At 43.7% G+C, this 22,160-nt stretch overlaps 1 long non-coding RNA gene across 1 annotated transcript in view; it reads right to left on the bottom strand.

Moving 5' to 3' along the window:
• Positions 1-6,654, bottom strand: part of LOC119970013 — a 43,727-nt gene extending 37,073 nt beyond the window's left edge. Inside the window, exon 1 of the long non-coding RNA XR_005461516.1 lies at positions 6,528-6,654. This is a non-coding gene — a long non-coding RNA (uncharacterized LOC119970013). The remainder of the gene's footprint in view (positions 1-6,527) is intronic.
• Between the last annotated feature and the right edge of the window lie 15,506 nt (positions 6,655-22,160).

Genomic DNA, 22,160 nt, shown 5'->3' with positions numbered 1-22,160 from the left:
TGTCCTACTCTCTGCATGCTCCAGGTAGTTCACCCTTTTTAAAGGTGCAGCCATTATGTAAGGGACATTGTTCTAATGGAGTGAAGGCTGCTAGGTAATCACTGTGGGACATTCAGGCTGAAGAGAGGTGTTGCAATACATGAGGGAGGTGCACCTTGATTCAGTGGCATCATTCTGGGGGCACTAGTAGCAAGAGTGGGAGCTGGGATAGGTGCCATGTTTCCATCAGGGGACAGGAAGCCTTCAAAGCTGACTTTTAGAAACAGTAAGAAGTCTTACAACACCAGGTTAAAGTCCAACAGGTTTGTTTTGAATCACTAGCTTTCGGGAGCACTGCTCCTTGCTCAGGTGAATGAAGAGGTGGGTTCCAGAAATATACATATAGACAAAGTCAAAGATGCAATACGATACTTTGAATGCGAGTCTTTGTAGGTAATTAAGTCTACAGGTCCAGACGGAGCAACTGGAGAGAGGGAAAATCATGATGGTGCAGTGGTTAGCACTACTGCCTCATGGCGCTGAGGACGCGGGTTCAATCCCAGCTACGGGTCACTGCCTCACTGTGCCTACGTGGGTCTCATCCCCACAACCCAAACAGGTGGATTTGCCATGCTAAATTGCCCCTTAATTGGAATAAAAAGAATTGGCTACTCTAAATTAATTTAAAACAATTTTTTTTGTTGCAATGCTGCTGACTCCAGCGTCTGCTGACTGTAATATTCCATCTCCACCTCCTGACACACATAATTGTGACTTTGACCTCTCATCACTGTTGGGAGTTGGCTGTTCCCCTGTGATTGATGTTCATCTGCATGATCTTCTGGGGCCTCATAAACCCTTTTCCACCATCATCTGTTGCAGAGTCTGGGCCAAGTTCTTCAGTTGTGGTACACTCAACATGAGCTGTCTCCAGTGTAAAGTGACAGGTAGGTTTAGTCCTTTCACTAACACTTGCTTGAGCTTTTGATTCTTCCAGAGTCCCATTGGCTAATTCCACCTGATGCTGTGGAGCTTTGTCAGGTGTCTCACATGGACAGCTCCGGAGGCCCATCTGCCCCTTGCTTTAGTGATGGCAGGAAACTGTCCTCCTCTGGTACATGCTGCATTGAGCCTCCATCACTCCTGTCACCTTCAGTATGTGAAAGAACAGTAATTGCTTCATGGTGTGAAGGTTTGTTAATGCAACCTCTGCTCTGAAACAGGAGAGTGATGAGACTGAAGACCAACCTCGGCTTGAACCCGCAATTTGAAAAACAATGCTTTAGAGTCTATTGTAGAGTCGATTTCAGCATTTAATGCATCAGCGAGACAGTGAGACTCGGCCAGGGGTTAAGACACATTGGGCAAGATTCTCCCACTGGGAGTACAAATCAGGAAGGGATAGCGACGGATTCCCAAGGGAATCCCACTACCGTGCCACCATTTTGAGAGAGTGGTACAATAGCGAGGTCCCACGGCTGACCACCCCACCACATCGCAATTCTACCTTCCCCACCCTTGGATTTTCTGGGTTCGCCCTTCCCTCTCGTACAGGGGTTGCCTTCCCCTTCCCCCTCCCAACAGAGGCCCCCTAAATAAGGATATCCTAAAAAAAGAGACCTCCATAGAGAACCCCTAAATAAAGACTCTCCACAGAGGATCATAAAGAGATATCCTACAGAGACTCACTAAATAAGGAGACCCCCACCGAGACACCCTGAGTACCGAGACCTCCCACAGAGACCCCCTAAATTAAGAGACCCTTGTCAGGAAGCCCCCCAGATTAGACAGCCATGTCTGGAAGCTAGAGCAAAGTCCAGGCAGAGGCAGTGAAAAATGTTACTGCTTTAGCACTCACTTGGGCTGGCTCAGGTAGAGGAAGCAGCACTGTCAATTCCCGGAAAAAGAAAACCAGTTAGCTGGGTTTAAACCCCTTAGATCTTTGATTTGCAAGCCATTCATTCATTTCTTTTTGTTATTGATTTTACTAGGCTGTGGTTGACAGCTTCCACAACCTCTCTCCTGCCCCCAAGCTGTCATTATTGTTCCATTCATCTTCCTTCACAGTTCAGTAACTTTGAAGTGGCCTAACCACAATATTTATAAACTTTGATTGACAGATAGGCCACTTCAAACAGAGTTAAGTGCTGTCAGTTTCTAGCTGACCACATCAAAGTTACTCAATCGTGAAAAGAGGTGATTGTAATGCATTTAATTCCCATCTGGACAGGTACTCAATATCCAAGATAGAAGACCTATGCACAAAGTTAGCTGGGGGTCATTCCTTTTCCAAGCTTGATATGAGCCACGCCTATCTCCAGCTGGAACTTAACGCCAATTCCAGGCATTACATAACCATTAATACCCAAAGGGGCCTCTATGAATACACGAGAATGCCGTATGGATTGTCTTTGGCTTATACAATTTTGCAGCGTATTGTGGAGAAACACCTGAGACGGTTATCATGAACAGCAGTCTACTCGGATGACACCCTGGTCAGCGGAGCAACAGAAAGGGAGAACCTCAGCAACCTGGAAGTCCTCTGCTGGTTTTCTAAGATGGGCGTCCCACTCAAGAGGGGAAAGTGCATTTACCATGCCAAGGAAGTTATATATTTGGGATATCACATGGAACGGGACGATCTACACCCTGCAGAGGAAAAGGTGTTGTTGATTAGGCAAACCATTACTCCAGAAAATGTGACATTACAGTCATTGTTAGGTCTTGTAAACTAATACGGTAAATTTATTCCTGGCCTAGCAATGATTCTCGCCCCATTTCACACATTGCTGAAGAAGCATCAAGACTTGGTGTGGAAAGCACCTCAGGAGAAAGTTTTTACGAGAGTGAAGCAGCAACTAATATCGTCCAGATTATTCACACATTACGACTCCTGCAAGCCTCTGTTGGTGCGTGCAATGGTTCTTCTTACGGAATCGGAGCTGTATTGTTTCATGGCTGACAGAAGAGAAAGGCCGATATCATTTGCGTCAAGGACTCTGGTCACCACAGAACGCAATTCTGCCCATATAGAAAAAGAAAGATTGGTCGTCATATTCATAGCCAAGAAACTGCATCAGTATGTGTATGGGCGTTGATTGATTCACCATTGTGACAGACCACAAGCCATTGCGAGGGTTCCATCGGGCACAATTCCCCGTTGTTGAATGACCTCCTTCTGCACTGTGTAGGGATTTTCTAATATTATTATATTGGGGTTGAAACTCATGCCTGCAGATTATTAATTCAGGCCTCTGTATTGCCTGTCCAGTCACATAATCACCATGCTACTGTATCTGAACAGCAATTCAAATTCTCAAAGTGCCATGCTGGGATTTGATAAAAAAATACCATGCTTTCTGAGGGTCATTTTGAGTTCCACTAGAGACACTCAGCTCCTGACTTCATTATAGCCTTGATCCAAATATGGACAAAAGGGCTGAACTCCAGAGGTGAGGTGAGAATGACTGGCCTTGACACTGAGGCAGCATTTGACCAAGTGTGGCATCAAGGAGCCATAGAAAAACTGGAGTCAATGGAAATCAGAACGAAAACTCTCCACTGGTTGGAGTCCCAGCTAGCTCATAGGAAGATGATTGTAGTTGTTGTAGGTCAATTTTCTCAGCCCCAGAACATCACTGCTGGGGCACTGCAGGGGCACCTCGGGGTAGAGTCCTCAGCCCAACCATGTTTAGCTGCTTCATCAGTGACTTCACTTCCATCAGAAGGTCAAGGATAAGGATGTTTGCACAATATTCAAAACCATGCACAACAGCTCAGATACAAGCAGTCCACGTCCATGTGTAGTGAGACCTGCACAACCTTCAAGCATAGTCTGTTAATTAGCAAGTAACATTTGTGCCACACAAGTGTCAAGCATTTCCAACAAGAGAGAATCTAACCATCGCCCCTTGACATTGAATGGCACTATCATCGTTGAATCCCCAATTATCAGCATCCTGAAGGTTACCATTGACCAGAATTAAACTGGAACAGCCGCATAAATACTATGGCTACAAGAGCATATCAGAGGCTGGGAATTCTGTGGTGGCTAACTCACCTGACTCCCAAGGCCTGTCCACCATCGACAAGGCACAAGACAGGACTGTGATGGATTGCTCTCTATTTGTTTGGATGAATGCAGATCCAACAACACTCAAGAACCTTGGCAACATCCAGGAAAAAGCAGCCCATTGTATTGGCACTCCATTCATTACCTTAAACATTCACTCCATCCAACACCAACTTACAGTGGCAGCCGTGTGTACAACTGACAAGGGGCAGTCACTCAACAAGGCTCTATCACTAATACCTTCCAAACTCATGACCCCTGCCACTTAGGAAGTCAAGGGTAGCAGATGCATGGGAACACCACTAAGCCACTCAACACGCTGACTTGGAACTGTGTCGCTGTTCCTTCACTATCACAGGGTCAAATTCCTGCCATTCTCTTTGTAATAGCATTATGTGTATACCTACGCCACATGACCTGCAGCGGTTCAAGAAGGCATCTCAAGGGCAGTTGAGGATGGGTTATAAATGTTGGCCTAGCCACATTATGTGAAAGAATAAATAAAGCACATTAGTACAATAACAGTAACATAAACACAACAGCACAATGTCTGCACTGCAAATGAGCATGGCTCAGTGAAGCTATGTACTGGACAACAACACTAGGGAACTGTTACATTGCCAAAACAAGTATTGTGCCACTTAAAGATTCTAAAAAAAAACATTCTGCTTCGATTTCCTTGTTGTTATAACAACTGGATAGTGTGGTTATACTGAAATCCAACTATGCTTTATCAGTAAGCCCAAGAAGATTCTGGTAGTATATCAATAAAGGTTAGAACTGTGGGACAAGGCTATTATCTTAGTGAAGAATAGTGTGAAGCTGTGCAAGAATTTTGCTGCCTGTCCTTTTTTTCTCCCATGAGTCATTAGCTATTCATTGCGAAAACAGTGCAGAGGAATATTCCTCGAAAATTAGGGACAAAATAAATTGAAGTGTTTCTAGCAATATTAACAAAGGTGCCTTTGAACTATTAAGAATATTAAAAGTTAGATAGATGTTCTTTCTTATCAGTATCGAAAATTTAGAGTTCACGATCATTTAACTACGCATGGCCCATAGTTAAAAAAGGAAATCCACACTGCTTGGTACCAGAGTTATTTTATAGTCTCATTTTTTGTGTGTGCTGTTCTATGAGGTAGCCATTTCATGTTACACAGAAATAAAATGTCATAATGAACATATTTGACAAATTTGACAATAACTTGTACAGATTATTTGAGCCGACAATACACAGGGGGTGGAATTCTCCGCTCCCCACGTGGCATGGGAGAATCGTGGGAGGGCCTCCCGACATTTTTAACGCCCCCCCCCCCCCCCGGCGCCCCCGCGACTCTACCCCCGCCCCCCCCCTCTCGGAAAAATTGCCGCTCGCCGTTTTTCACGACGAACGGCGATTCTCCGAGCCCGATGGGCCGAGCGGCCGGCCCTTCACGCCCGTTTCACCACGGCAGTAACCACACCTGGTCGCTGCATTCGTGAAACGGGTGCCGGATGCCCGTTTGGGGCATCCAGGGGCCCGATTGGGATGGGAGCACCGCGGCTGTGCTCGGGAGGGGTCAGGCCCGCGATCGGTGCCCACCGATCGTCGGGCCTACGTCCAAAACAGACGCACTCTTTCCCCTCCGCCGCCCGGCAAGTTCAAGCCGCCACGTCTTGCCGGGCGATGGTGGAGAAAGATGGCACCGCGCATGTGCGGGTTTGTGTCGTCTGTGCGCTGATGGCATCCGCGCATGCGCAGGACATCTGCGAAGCGCCGTTCGGGCGTCATTTCCGGCGGCCGAGGTTGCGGCCGGGAACGACGGGGGCCCACTCCTAGCCCCCCGGGTGGGGGTGAATTAGGTGCGGGGAGCGGGCCCCGAGGCCGTCGTGAACCTCGGCCGAGTTCACGACGGCCTCCGCGATTTTTGGACCCAGCGAATAATTCCGCCCAATATGTATACAGTGGCATAACAAAAGCATTATTTTATCAATATGAATTCAATGAGGGCATTAAACAACTAGTAGCTTATCTATATAATAAACCAAAAATTCTGCAATTAATACACACATTGTTAATAGCATATTGTGTTTCTGATAACCAGAATCCTTTAGTACATTAGAACATGTTTATAAATAAGGAAATGCCTGATTAATACAGAAGGATTCTTAGATTTCCCCATAACTCAACACAAAATGAAATATTGCAGTGTCAAATAATATATGCAAAAACATCATGGAAAAATTAGTGCAGCATTACAGTCAATATCTGGGTAAAAACTTAATAAACCTTTTTGCTGTAGATACCTAAACATTACTGTATTAAATATCTAATGTCAATTGTACTGCAGTCCACATTCACTGCATACCTAATTTCCATTGCATCATCTTTGCCAGATGTCTTTGAATAGCAGTGCTGCAATTTGTAGACCTGTAAATAGAACACTTCCAGCAATCCATTAATTACATATAACAAAATAACACAGGCTGTACTCACAGATTTGTCAGCTTAACAAGTACTACATCAAAACCTATCTGGAAGCTCTTCCTAATTGCTGCAGATATTTATTAAGGTCTTGTACGGCTTTCTAAAAAATCAGGCTTCAGAAATAACTGCATCTCTGCTTAATCTCCAGTCCTCTCATGAAGGATCTATGTTTCAGAGGGCTCCAATCAGGTTTATACATGAAATCCAAAAGGTCAATCTGGTCTCTTTGTGAATCCCCAGTTCTTCTGTTTCGCTTTCAGCAGTCCTGCCTTCCGGACCCTAAGCTACTAAGTTCTGAAATTCCTACCCTAAACCTTTTCATCCCTCTACCTCCCTCCTCGTTTAAAATACTCCTTAAAACTTACCTCTTTTACCAAGCTTTGGGCATATTGTTTCCTTCTTTGAGTATAAGTTGTATGAACTGTAGAGTTATTGCAGGTGATGAGACAAGGTAAAGAATTTTGCAGTTTTATGCAGACTTCTCAAATGCGACCTGTAATTGTGGCCATGTAAAAAGGTGACAGCTAGCCATCTTACATTCTTGAAAACGTCATCCAAACCAAATCTGCACAGGCCTTGCAGTGAATAGCCAATTAAATTTGCAACCAATTCTTACCATAGAGAAGATTAAATTAGTACAGGAATATTGATGTGCATTGTTGGGGATTACTTTAGCCTAGTGCTGTGGTAGAGGCGCCAATATGTTTCCATCACGCAGCAGATCAGGAATCTCTTCTGCTCTCACCACCTACCATTGGTATGTGTTAGAAGGATTTATAAGTTGATACACAACCTGTTTAGCCAACAGGTATGTTCCTTGACCATCAAGTGCTGGCAAGTCTGAGATTAAGACAGTTTATCAGCAACATTGGTGTCACATTTTACTCTGAAATTATGATCTTCTGGCCACACTTGTGCTATGAAAACCGCCTAGGTTCCACCGGACATTGCTCGACTTCATTACGCCTCAGCTCATCTCCTGTTGAAACTCTCAATCGTGTCTCAATACCGCTAGAATTCACCAGTCCAATGCAGTTCCTGGCTAGTCTCCCATATTGTACCCCCCCTCCCCCCCTCCCCCCCCCATAAACCTGAGGCCATCCAAAACTTACTTGCACCAAGTCCCATTTCCCTATAACCCCTGTGCTCATGGATCTACATTGGCTCCCAGTCAAGCAACATCTTCATTCTAAGATTTTCAACTTTGTTTTCAATTCTTACCTTGGCCCTAGCCATCCATATGTCTCCAACCTCCCCCAACCCCACAACCCTCAGGTATCTGTGCTCCTATAATTATGGCCTCTTGTGCATTTCCAATTATAATTGTTTGAGCATTGGTGGTTATGCCTTCAGTTGTCTAAGCTCTGGGACACCTCATCTACACATTTCGACTCTATACGTAACCTCCTTTATGGTACTTCTTAAAACTTACATCAGGTCACCTGTAATTTGTTTCATCATGCCCCTATGAAATGGCTTGGGGATTAAAGATGTTATGTAAATATAATTGAAGGAAAGGAACGAGCCACATATTAAGTGTATGGTCAGCAGGGTAGAGTATAACCAGAGAGAAGTGGAAGCAGAAAACCAAAAGGAGCCATCAAATTAAATAATCAAAGAACATGAAATAAAATAGTAAACTAGCCCCAGGCATATAAATTTAAAAAATAGGAAAATCAAGATGTAAACAGGGTCACCAAAGGATGGTTGGGGCAAAATCATAGGCTGTGATAGCAATATGAAATGCTAGTTATTTTGCTTCAGTATTTATTGGAGAGATGAATCAGGTGGACATGCCATTCAAATATGGGATTAGAAATGATATGAACAGTATTTAATATACAAAGAGATATATTCAATAATGAAACTCAGAGGATAAAACCCGATGACCCAGTCTGGGCCAACTCCTGTGCCCTCCCTCCAAAATCCTACCACTTAACTTGTCAAATACCTTTAAATCTGGATGTTCCTTGAAACTTAGCTGTTATAAAGGGACTGGGTTTACTCCACAGCCCTTCATTGCCTCCTGGATATGTTGCATAACCTAGATATTGCCTGGTCCAAGTCAAGTTGGGTTAAATACAATCACCTGGATTTTCAAGTAAGAACTTTCAGGCAGAGTTGAAATCCAACTCAGTTGCCACTCCAACAGGGGTTATGGCAATAATGAAATGAAATAAAAATGAAAATTGTTTATTGTCACAAATAGGCTTCAAATGAAGTTACTGTGAAAAGCCCCTTAAAAAGTGAATAATGAATATTAATTTCAAAGCCCCTGTGAAAAGTGAATAATGAATATTAGTTTCAAAAAGGGAAAATTTTGCTTAACAAATTTCAATTAATTATTAGAAGAGGTAACAGATAGGCAACCTTGATATAATAGATTTCCAAAAGGCTATTAAAAGAATATGGAGACACTGGAGAGAGAGTAGAAAATAATTTCCGAGGATGATACCAGACAGCAAGAATATTTCCATCAGGACAGGATGAACAGTTGAATCTGTCCTCTTGAAAAGAGAATGCTGAGGGGTGACCTATTAGAGATCTTTAAAGCTATGATTGATTTTAATAGTGTCCACAGTTGTGGGGAAGACGAAAACTAGAGGGCATTAATACAATAGTTATCAATAAATCAAATAAATATTGAGTGTATCAGAAAAAAAACAGGAGAGAAACAGACTGTCATTGGAGGAGCAATCCCCTGCCGAAATCTTCAAACTCACTGACAGCATTTTTCAACAATCACTCCACAGACGACATTGATGCAGGTTGGTTTAGCACAGTGGGCTAAACAGCTGCCTTGTAATGCAGAACAATGCCAGCAGCGTGGGTTCAATTCCCATACTAGCCTCCCCAAACAGGCACCGGAATGTGATGACTAGGGCTTTTCATAGTAACTTCAATGAAGCCTACTTGTGACAATAAACGATTATTATAGTATATACTTGGCATTCCCTCTTTCAGTGTAGTGCTTTCCTCTTGTCTGTATTAATTGTTATCCTCCACTGTATTGTATTGTCCACTTGCATTTAATATTAGAGATCTACTTTCATCAATTTCACCCCATCTTCTGTCCTACACATTTAATCAGTTTGCACTAAGTACAAAGGTGTCCATGAAACCATTGTCGGTTGTCGTAAAAACCCACCTGGTTCAGTAATGCCCTTTAGGAAAGGAAATCTGTCGTCCTTACTTCTGGCCTGCAAGTGACTCCAGATCCACAGCAATGTGGTTGACTCTTAAATGCCCTCAGGGATGAACAACAAATTCGGTCCTAGCCGACAAATAAAAAGAAGGCGGATTGGTCATACTAAATTGCCCTCTAGTGTCCAAAGATGTGCAAGTTAGGTGGGCTTAGGGGATAGGGCAAGGGAGTGAGTCCAGGGAGGGTGTTCTTTCTGAGGGTCAGTGTCACATGGGGAGAAGGGTGAGGGGGCTGAAGCAATGCGTGCAATGGCCCCACACTTTTCTCATTAGGATGTTCACGTGGATGAGGTCCGGAGAGGGAGGCCAGTTCTCTACCCCTGCAACCAAGAAGGCCGGGATTCATATTCTAGTTGTGGTGAGTACAACATTAGCTAAACCATCAGCGTTCATGGATTCATTATCAGAAAAGGTTCAATGACTTGTATTCCGGCAAGTAGCTTGGCTTATCCACACAGAACTCCGAGGGAATGGTCATATCTGCGTGCTGCAGCTAAGGTGTGAGACCTGGCACATAACTCTGCTTCAGCAGTGAGGCTTGTATGTGAACACAGCTCATGTAGGTGTGCACAGAATACACATGGATGAGCACTCTTATGCACAGACACCGTGAAAAGCAATATCCCTTGATTCACTATAAACCAGGGTAACATAAATTTATGTTGTCATTGCAGTGTTAAAGAGAGAAGAATGCCACAGAATGACCTGGACTGGAAATGGAACAGCTTGGTTAAGATGCATCCATCTTGTGGAACAGATAGCCAAGGATTTTTCAAGGGTTCCTGGACAATGGGGGCAGCACAGTTGCGCAGTGGGTCGCACTGCTGCCTCACGGCACCGAGGTCCCAGCTTCGATCCCAGTTCTGGGTCACTGTCTGTGTGGAGTTTGCACATTCTCCCTGCATTTGCATGGGTTTCGACCCCAAAAGTCAAAGATGTGCAGGCTAAATGGATTGGCCATGCTAAGTTGCCCCTTAATTGGAATAAATGTATTGGGCACTCTAAATTTATTTTAAAAAAGGGTTCCTGGGCAACTGTCTGTCGATGATGGTGAATCATGTTAGTCGGTGGTAAAGGCAATGTTGAAATAATTTTAGCACATGATGATAATGATGGAAGTCATGAAGTCAGTTCATTGAGTACAAAGGGGTGTTACTATGAAATGAAGTGAAATGAAAATAGCTTATTGTCACGAGTAGGCTTCAATGAAGTTACTGTGAAAAGCCCCTAGTCGCCACATTCTGGCGCCTGTCCGGGGAGGCTGGAACGGGAATCGAACCGTGCTGCTGGCCTGTTTGCTCTGCTTTAAAAGCCAGCGATTTAGCTCAGTGAGAGGGAGTGTAAGGAAGGTGTTGCATCATAATGACAGTACAAGGATGGTTAAGGCGATGGTGTGTATCAAAGAGTGCATTCACAATGAGAAGGGCGATACCTAAATAACTCCTTTTGTGTCTCAGACAGGCCCCAGTTCTGCTCTGTCAACGCACCTGGGCCAGATCATCCCACTTATATCAAGAGGAGTAAGAGATATCCGAGGATGCAGAATCACATCAAATGAACCAATATTCTGCCAACTCAGATACAGGCACCACTGGGGGATGTAGTACACATGTGGAGTTGGTCGCACAGGGTGGAAGTTATTGAACCAGAATTTTGTTCTTTTGTGGAATGTGGGCATAGCTGGCAAAGGCAACGGGCTGAATTCTTCGATTCTGCAGCTACGTCCAGAGGATGTGTCTGGTCTTACGATCAAAAAGTGGGCACCGCCTCTGCACCGATGCTCTGCTCAGTAGGGGGCTAGCAGCCGTGCCATGTAAAGCCTGGCTTTATCTGCTGACAAGGGCGCAGAATGGCCCGGTCCATGGCCATGCACGTGCACGGCGATGGCCTGCACCAGTCACGCCGTACAACATGGTGCCGGCCGCACGGGAACCCGGTCTGCCAAATACTGTCCCCTTATAACATCCCTCGCCATTCCCAGACCACCCCACACCAGTACCCCAGCCCCCGCCAAAGCTCCCACTGCCAGCGGAACGGCTCCCCCCCCCTCGACCGTGGTGGTGCTAGACACAGTCCGCAGCTGCCATGCCAGGTTCATGAAAGTTAACAGGATACGTGTCCCACGCCATCGGGAAGTCGGCCCATCAGGGGTAGACCTCAGGTGATGTCCTGAACCCCCCCCCCCTCCCGATAGAGTGTGGCGTACTCAAGTAGTACACGCTTTTTCAGGTGGTGAAGCATCCAAAAATTGGGGCTGGTTTAGCTCACTCGGCTAAATCGCTGGCTTTTAAAGCAGACCAAGCAGGCCAGCAGCATGGTTCGATTCCCGTACCAGCCTCCCCGGACAGGCGCCAGAATGTGGCGACTAGGGGCTTTTCACAGTAACTTCATTGAAGCCTACTCGTGACAATAAGCGATTTTCATTTCAAAAAGGGGCACCGCCTCCGATTTTGGGATAAAAAGGGATTCTCCAGCCGATTGCCGAATGCGATTTCGGTATCGGCAATCGGAGGATCCTGCCCAACATTTTTTTGCCCATCCCAACTTTCCCTTGAACTGAGTGGCTTAAATGACCATTTCAGAGGGCAGTTAAGTGTCAACCACATTGTTGTGCCCCTGGAGTCACATGTAGGTCAGGCCAGTTAAGGTTAGCAGATTTCCTTCACTCAAGGACACTTGAATGAAGGAGGTGTCAGAGTCAGAGATGTCTGTGCACATTCCTCTTCGGAGGAGGGAGAAAAGTCATAATGATTTTCCACTAAACAGGAATGTGGAGCCTCAGGAGCTACCTTTTGTGGCACCAATTTTTAATAATCAATAGCAAATGTGTGGACATCTGATAGTGTTCGCTGAAGCAGATGTTAGGTTCTAGTGCGTTGCAATGATTGAGTCAGTGCACCAAAAAACATCTAGTTCGTGACTAGTTGAGATTTATTAAATTACAATAATCTGGGTAGAATACAATATTAATACTACTAACGAACTGTAAACAGTTAACAACTAGAATACGAGAGCCAATACCAAATACGACTATCCACGACGACTCCCCGAGGTTGCAGTGACACGTGGTATAGTTCTACTGCTACTGGAGGTATAATATATTAACATACAGAATTGCTTATGCATATCATTACATCCCCTTTCCTTTAGATTTTAACAAAAATATAATATATAGCATAACAATTCAAATTATTTACAATTACAATGTCCATTCGAGATTCAGTCTGTCATAGAATTATAGAATTTACAGTGCAGAAGGAGACCATTCAGCGTATCAAGTCTGAACTGGCCCTCGGAAAGAGCACCCTACCCAAGTCCACACCTCCACCCTATCCCCATAACCCAGTAACACAGTAACCCCATCCCACCTTTTTTTGGACACTGAGGGCAATTTAGCATGGCCAATCCATGTAACCTGCACATCTTTGGACTGTGGGAGGAAACCGGAGCACCCGGGGGAAACCCACCAGACACAGGGCAACGTGCAGGCTCCACACAGACAGTGACCCAAGCCGCTTTCAATGTCTCGTTGACCTTCTAAGCTTTTGTTGATCCGCTGAATCTGCTAGACATTCTAGTGGCTCCAAATATGCCTCTGTGGGAATTGTGCATCTTCAGGTTGTACACTTGATTCTTGTTCATGTTGCTTTTGTATAGATAAACAAACATTTTGACACACATCATCTGATGACAGTGAAGTAACAGGTTGCTGAATTTTGAGCAAAGCTCTTCTGTTCCTCCTGAGTACCTGTCCCTGTCTGTAATGACTGTGTAGGATATCAGATCTATCTTCTGGATCACTTTTGCACACTCAGACCAGCCATCAGGATACTCCACCCTTACAATATTGTGTTATAAAGGTTGTCGAGTCCTGTTGGCCTGTTATAGTATCTATTCTGCTTCCTCATTTGAGACTGCAGTTGATGTTTCATTTTGTGACTTGCTTGTTGATTTGAAAGACATGGCAACATTGTCCTTATCTTCCTGTTCATCAGCAATTGTGACGGTGACAAACCATTGCCCAAAGGTGATGCTCAATAACCGAGCAATGCCAGATATGGATCATCCTGGCTGACCATCGATTTTTAAAGTAATTGTTTTACCATTGGCACACCTTTCTCTGTCTTTCCATTTGACTGTCGATATAAAGGACTGGACGTGACATGCTTGAAGTTGTATTTCTGCGCAAATTCCCTCCATTCTTGACAACTGAAACATGGACCATTGACAACCTGTGGAATGCCATGGTGAGCAAAGATAGCTTTAGTATGCATTTCATTTCATTTCATTATAACATACCTGGCTGACGAGGTGGATAACGGTGCCACTTCAGGAAAATTGGAAAAATAATCTACAGCCAGTAATTACTCTTTCCCTTCGAGATAAAACAAGTCTATCTCTACTTTCTGCCATGGACATGTCACTATGTTGCCCATCCGCATTTGTCCTTTCATTTGTCTTTGTTGGAATTTTTGACATGTTGTGCATCCTCTACCATCCTTTGAATATCCTTGATAATCCCTGGCCAATATACCAAGTCTTGTGCTCTCTTTTTACACTCCTAAATTCCGAGGTGGCCCTCATGAATTTTTTGTAAAATTTCAGCTCGCAGAGATTGTGGTATTATTATTCTGTGTTGCCTTAGTAGGAATCCATTTTCTACAAACTCCTTGAATACCTTCCACAATGTGCTCCATTGCCCTGTGAAAGATTTCAGATGCAGATATTATCCCAAAAGGCATTCAAAGAAAACAGAAACACCCAAATGGAGTGTCAAATGTACAGTACTTTGTGTTCTCCACATCCAATTCAAGTTGCCAAAAACGCTGCGATGCATTCAGTTTACTGAAGCACGTCGCACCTGACATTTCACTCGCTATTTCTTCACATTTTGATATTGGATAGTATTCGCGCTTGATGTTGGCATATGTTGAAATCATTACTGCGTTTCTTAACACACGCCATTGAATTTACCCAATTTGTTGGCTCTTCGATTTTCTGAATGACTCCCAGATTCGTCATTCTATCAAGTTTAGTTTTCAACCAATCCTTTAATGGTGCTGACGCATGCATTACAGATTGCGCATTATCCGGTAAGTAATTCGGTAAGTAAATGGCAAGACACCGAAACCTTGAAAAATCTCTGGAAATGCTTATACTATTGAATCCACCAATCCACTGTGCACGTTCAAAGCATAGCCAGCTCTATATACTCTCTTGACTAACTGAAGTATTTCACAAGCTTTCACACCTAGTAAAGATTCACGATCTGTGATTACAATTGAATATTTCACTTTATGGATTCTATTGTTGACTTGAACTTCAAGCTCACACAACATCTAATGCATTAATCCTTTGACCATTGTAATCTTTTAAAAATACTGGTCTGTTCAAAATCCTGGGCTTAATTCTCATCGCTTCAATATCTGTGATACTGATGAGATTCGCTCACACTCCTGTGCTTTTTATAAGTGTTTGATTTATGAGTAAATAAACTGTCTTTATTTCTAGTACATACTTCATTATTACTACCTCTTATGTTCGTCGTGGACATTTCATTTTGCTTGGCTACACTGGCCCTGTCTTTATTCGTAATGACATCAATGAAAATGTATGCTCTAAATCAATTTTTTCAAGTGTTTGTGAGTCAATTTTTTTGTTGGAAAAACACTGCTTGGCAAAATGGTTTTTGCCTTTGCACTTCACACAAATTTTCCCAAAGGCGGGACATTGCCTCTGTAAGTGCCTATTTCTACACCGCTTACACAAAATGATGGTGTCTGGCAATCACTTAAAATGGCCACCACTGTTGCGACCATGATTTACTTTTGGGTGCGTTACAACATCTATGGCATTGGCTTCATTCCCAATTTTCACGCCTAAACTTCTCATGTTTAACGTGTTGATTTTCTGCGCAGCTAACACACTGGCATGTTAAATTTTCATTGTGTCTCTGAGCTGGAGCTCATTCTCCCTCAAAAGACGTTCATGCACTTTATAATTTTTTATGCCAAATACGATTTGATCCCTGATCATTGATGATTTTAATGTGGCAAAGTTACAAATCTGAACCTTTAATTTTATATCCGTGAGAAAACTGTTGAAAGACTCGCCTGTCTGTTGCATGCGTGTTCTGAATATGGACCTTTCAAAAGTTTAGTTCTTCATAATACAATGCTCATCGAACTTTTTAATGATGACATCAAAGTTCTCACCAACAACCCTTGTCTGCTTCACTTGTCCCAGTGACCATGGCGAACCATGCAGAAATGCAGTGGTTGCAGTCTGAAGGAGCTTTCCAACAGGTACGTGTGTGATGAGGCCAACCACCATGCTCCTCACTGTCATATGGACTGAGAAGTGAGCAATTTCCTCCACCTCTGTGAGGCAATATGAGGGTTGGGGGAAGGGCACATCACTCGAGTGTGCCAGAGTGAAGGGTTGTGTCTCGCCAATAGTTTCACTGTAGTTACACTTTTCACATTGTATACAGTACATTTGAGCACTTCTTTAATCTATTTACTTATACTTCTGCATGACTTAGTGTTGTCATGCATACTAGAGAGCTCAAAAAGAATGGTGACATTATGAACATGATTCTTATCAGTAATACAGTGGTTCATCTCGAAATGTAATCAAATGGATCAAGGTTGTTGGCTGATTTGTGATGCTTTGGAGGGCTTCTTTCTTCCCTGCTATATCAAAGGCTCAAACACTGAGATGCTCTTTGTGTCTTTCATTGACCATCCAAGCTTAACTTTAAGGCAAACTCAATGATCAGACTCCATGAACAGATGTTGGACAGCAGGTGCATCTCAAGCTTGAGTGCTGGATGCAAGACATTCATCTACACTGCAGGATCACACAATGGACTAGGTGTGGGCAATGCAGTTCAAAAGGTCATGTGTCATCTAGATCAGTCATTTTCAAACTCAGGGTCCTGACCCTCGCGTGGGTTGTGCGTGGGTGTCGGGAGTGTCACAGGGCCATCGGTCGTGATGTTCCTGATTGCGCAAAGAAGTGCCCAACGGCCACAACCAGCTATTAAAAATGCAGGCCATGACTGGCTTTCAGAATGCCGGCGGTCTCTCGAATATGTGCTCTCTCAGCAGTGCACAGGCCCGGACCCCAGCGAGTCAGACCGCCTTCTCCTGACTTCAGCGCGCTGACCCAGGAGCAGATTCTCTTTCAAAATCGATTGGGTCATCGAAGGGGCGGCAGAGAGCAGGTACACTGATCTCACGTGCTCTGGGTACTGGTGTGAGCTCCAGGTGCTCTGGTGAACAACCCATGAAGAAAAAGCTGAAAACAGGACCAAAGCAGTATAAAGACGTTTTCTTGAGGTATGGGTTTATTAATTGTGTCAATGCAAATCAGGATGCAAAGCCCATGTGTGTTATATGCAGGTAAGTACTGGCAAATGAAAGATTAAAACTTTCAAAACTTCAAACTTCATTTGAAGACAAGGCAAGTTCAAGGAAAAGCGTATTGATTTCTTTCAATGGAAGCAGCGAGAATTTAAATCATCAGCTGAAGTCCTTAGCAGAATTGTAATATTGAATGACAAAGCGAGTGAGATAATGTGGACAAGTAGGCTCAGCAGTCACATTAAAGGTAAGCGAAAATGGTGGGTCACGAAGTTCAAGTGGCGTGGGTCACAAAGTTCAGGCGGCGTGGGTTGCAAAGGTTGGCCAGCATTAGTTGCCAATGTCGGCCGGCATGGTTCGTGAAGATTGGCCAGTGTGGGTCCAGAAGGATGGCCAGTTGGTAAAAATGGGTCCCAGGCAAAAAGGTTTGAAAAACACAGACATAGATAATATTGGCCAGCTGCTGTGCCTATTTCTTTGGCTGATTTATATTCCAGACATCACAGTGATTTGTGCAGTAAACAGTGATATGTGGAAACAGGACCATTGGCAGGAATAGATGGTGTGCAAGTTCTTTCAAAGAGTTCTTATTCCACAATTATGGGCTCTTTGTGCACAAGGTGCCCTAAAAGCTACAATATACAATCCTGTCAACATGTATAGGGTTTAAATTCTGACATTATTTCACTCTCAGCATTGTAGTTTGATTATGGACAATTTGGCAGCATGGGCTGCTAATTTACAGTTGTTGGCATTCTTGTCAGAAAGCCAGGCTGAGAATGTCTTATGTGTGTTTGCAATTTGAGGCCCATGGTTATGATGATGAGGGTTTCAACAAAATGAATGTGATTGAATAAAACACATTGATGTTTATTCTCCCCCTTGAAGGGGATTGGTAATCCCTTGAATAACTTTGGAGTCAATGTACAAAGTTCTTTATGTGGACGTTTGTTACTAGGGACTGGCTAATGGCAATTATGATGTCAGAGAACTTCATGAACATCGATTTCATACAAGGACCCCTCTGGTAATGATACAATCCTGCAAAGAGTCAGCCCTGACTACATGGCCATGCCTCCCAGATACTTTGCCATTGGCAGCCTCCTAATTCTTCTCCATTTCAGAATTTTCTAAATGGACAAGAGTTTCCTTCCCTTCATCATCTTCTCCTCAGAGGTGGGAGTTCTGCCCAAAACATCATTTTGATCAATTTGTATGCCCCTCTGCTGTGCAATGTTGTGCAGCATGCAACACACCACTGCCATTCTTGATACCTTTGCTGGAGTGTGGTGATTGTCCCTTTAACACAGCAGAGTAAGGGTAACCTGGCCTGGGTGATTATTCGGGGACAAGAGTGTGGAATCACTTCATGGTGAGGAAAGCTTCTTGGCAGAGATATTTTGGGGGAGCTGGCTGCAGCCATGGGGCTGCGGTACAATTCTTATCAATATATACCTTTTGTGTTCACTAAGTTGAAAATGTAGGTGTTGAGCAACTGAGCTCAGTGATAGAAAAAGAAAAGGTGCTAAAAAGGCTGGCAACACTCCAGGTAGAGAAGTCACCAGGCCCAGATGGGATGCACACTGGATTGCTGAGAGTTGTAAGGGAGCATATTGCAGAGCCGTTGACAGAAATTTTCCAGGTATCTCTGAACACAGGATTAGTCCCGGGGGACTGGAGGATTGCAAGTGCAACTTTGTTGTTTAAGAAAGGGGAAAAAGGTAACCCAGGAAACTACAAACCTGTCAGCTTGACATCAATGGTGGGAAAACTGAAGGAGGCCATAATCTGGGATGAGATAAATATACACTTAGAGAAAAATAAGTTAATACGAGGCGGTCATACAGCCCCAAGCGCGCCTGACTCCAAATCATTTAGTGCGTTTGTGGATTTAGTGAAGGCTCAGTTGCAGCCTTAACTATTAGCCATACTCCAGAGATTCAAATTTAATTCAAGGGTGAAAGCCTCAGGTGAATCGATCGCAATGTACAGCGCTAAACTCAAACAATTATCGGAGTATTGTGACTTTGAAACCATACTAAATTATGTTATGGGATAGGTTAATCTGTGGCATGAATAATGCCGATCCTTTGGAAACATTTCAAACAACAGAATTACGCCACTCTACAAGAAACAGTAAACCCCTTCAAAGACTCAATTTATAATTGTCTGTTTCATGTACATAATGTTTAGTTAGTGTTTAGGACGCAGTGAATTAGTTATTGGAGATTGTATAAAGGACTAAAAGGGTAAGGGATACGATGGTTGCCTCTTTAAGGACAACACAGTGGAGTAAGGGTCACCTGGGTGACCAATCAAGGTTCAAGAGTTTGGAATCACCCCATGGTGCGTGAGGCCCAGGCCAAGACATTTTTGGGGAGCTGGCTACAGTCATGCAGCTGCTGTACAATTCTTATTAATATGTACTTTTTGAGTTCACTGATGAAATCGGTGAAAGTTTACATGAGGCATATTGCAGAGCTCCACCTGAGCGATCGAGATGCTGGAAGTGCATTTTAAAATGCCAATTGCCAACATGATGGTACACGTGATGAAAACGTGGCTGCTGTTGTAGTCAAACACTACCTTTGTTTTTGGGTTCCTAAAAGGAGGCCAGTATCCAAGCTCCTAAGTTTATCTACTGGAAGTCAACCAGGGATCTCAGTTGGTGGCTAAAATAGCTGAGGGTGTTGGGAACTCCTTTGTATGCAGCTGCCAGGGAATCTTGCATAGTCACAAACCACCTGGTTTATGATTGAATGGAAGGACATTTGGTTCACAAAGATGTCCACATGTTGAGTTGGGGTCTTTGTGGCAATATGGGGGCAATCAATATCACCCTGCCCCCGGGGAAGCCTGTTAATTGGACAAAGGCCATGACTCTTTCATCTGACACACCAAATGAATAAAGAAATTGATCCCCACACATGCAAACAGGGCATCAGTTACACTCTTAATACAGCTATCTACTGCTGGCTGGGATATATCATAGTTAGGGATCCTCTCGGAAGGAACAATCACAATATGGTGGAATTTAAAATACAGATGGAGGGTGAGAAGGTAAAATCAAACACTCGTGTTTTGTGTTTAAACAAAGGAGATTACAATGGGATGAGAGAAGAGCTGGCTAAGGTAGACTGGAAGCAAAGACTTTATGGTGAAACAGTTGAGGAACAGTGGAGAAGCTTCCAAGAGATTTTTCACAGTGCTCAGCCAAGGTTTATACCAACAAAAAGGAAGGACGGTAGAAAGATGAAAATCGACCGTGGATGTCTAAGGAAATAAGAGAGAGTATCAAATTGAAGGAAAAAGCATACAAAGTGGCAAAGAATAGTGGGAGACTAGAGGACTGGAAAATCTTTAGGGGGCAACAGAAAGCTACTAAAAAAGCTATAAAGAAGAGTAAGATAGATTATGAGAGTAAACTTGCTCAGAATATAAAAACAGATAGTAAAAGTTTCTACAAATATATAAAACAAAAAAGAGTGGCTAAGGTAAATATTGGTCCTTTAGAGGATGAGAAGGGAGATTTAATAATGGGAGATGAGGAAATGGTGAGGAACTGAACAGGTTTTTTGGGTCGGTCTTCACAGTGGAAGACACAAATAACATGCCAGTGACTGATAGAAATGAGGCTATGACAGGTGAGGGCCTTGAGAGGATTGTTATCACTAAGGAGGTAGTGATGGGCAAGCTAATGGGGCTAAAGGTAGACGGGTCTCCTGGCTCTGATGGAATGCATCCCAGAGTGCAAAAAGAGATGGCTTGGGAAATTGCAAATGCACTAGTGGTAATTTGCCAAAATTCACTAGACTCTGGGGTGGTCCCGGCGGATTGGAAATTAGCAAACATGACACCACTGTTTTAAAAAGGAGGTAGGTAGAAAGTGGGTAATTATAGGCCAGTGAGCTTAACTTCGGTAGTAGGGAAGGTGCTGGAATCTATCATCAAAGAAGAAATAGCGAGGCATCTGGATAGAAATTGTCCCATTGGGCAGACGCAGCATGGGTTCAAAAAGGGCAGGTCGTGCCTAACAAATTTAGTGGAATGTTTTGAGGACATTACCAGAGCGGTAGATAATGGGGAGCCAATGGATGTGGTATATCTGGATTTCCAGAAAGCCTGTGACAAGGTGCCACACAAAAGGTTGCTGCATAAGATAAAGATGCATGGCATTACAGGTGAAATAGTAGCATTGATAGAGGATTGGTTAATTAATAGAAAGCAAAGAGTGGGGATAAATGGGTGTTTCTCTGTTTGGCAATCAGTAGCTAGTGGTGTCCCTCAGGGATCCGTGTTGGTCCCACAATTGTTCACAATTTACACAGATGATTTGGAGTTGGGGACCAAGGGCAATGTATCCAAGTTTGCAGACGACACTAAGATGAGTGGTAAAGCAAAACGTGCAGAGGATACCGGAAGTCTGCAGAGGGATTTGGATAGGTTAAGTGAATGGGCTAGGGTCTGGCAGATGGAATACAATGTTGACAAATGTGAGGTTATCCATTTTGGTAGGAATAACAGCAAAAGGGATTATCATTTAAATGATAAAATATTAAAACATGCTGCTGTGCAGAGAGACCTGGGTGTGCTAGTGCATGAGTCACAGAAAGTTGGTTTACAGGTGCAACAGGTGATTAAGAAGGCAAATTGAATTTTGTCCTTCATTGCTAGAGGGATGGAGTTTAAGACTAGGGAGGTAATGCTGCAATTGTTTAAGGTGTTAGTGAGGCCACACCTGGAGTATTGTGTTCAGTTTTGGTCTCCTTACCTGAGAAAGGGCGTACTGCCGCTGGAGGGTGTGCAGAGGAGATTCACTACGTTAATCCCAGAGCTGAAGGAGTTGGATTACGAGGAGAGGTTGAGTAGGCAAGGACTGTACTCGTTGGAATTTAGAAGGATGAGGGGGGATCTTATAGAAACATATTAAACTATGAAGGGAATAGATAGGATAGATGCGGGCAGGTTGTTTCCACTGGCGGGTGAAAGCAGAACTAGGGGGCATAGCCTCAAAATAAGGGGAAGTAGATTTAGGACTGAGTTTAGGAGGAACTTCTTCACCCAAAGGGTT

This window comes from Scyliorhinus canicula, chromosome 8, assembly GCF_902713615.1.
Source record: "Scyliorhinus canicula chromosome 8, sScyCan1.1, whole genome shotgun sequence".
NCBI classification, from domain to species: domain Eukaryota; kingdom Metazoa; phylum Chordata; class Chondrichthyes; order Carcharhiniformes; family Scyliorhinidae; genus Scyliorhinus; species Scyliorhinus canicula.
The sequence above is the reverse complement of the archived record's forward strand: the minus strand, read 5'-3'. Positions and strand labels throughout refer to the sequence as shown.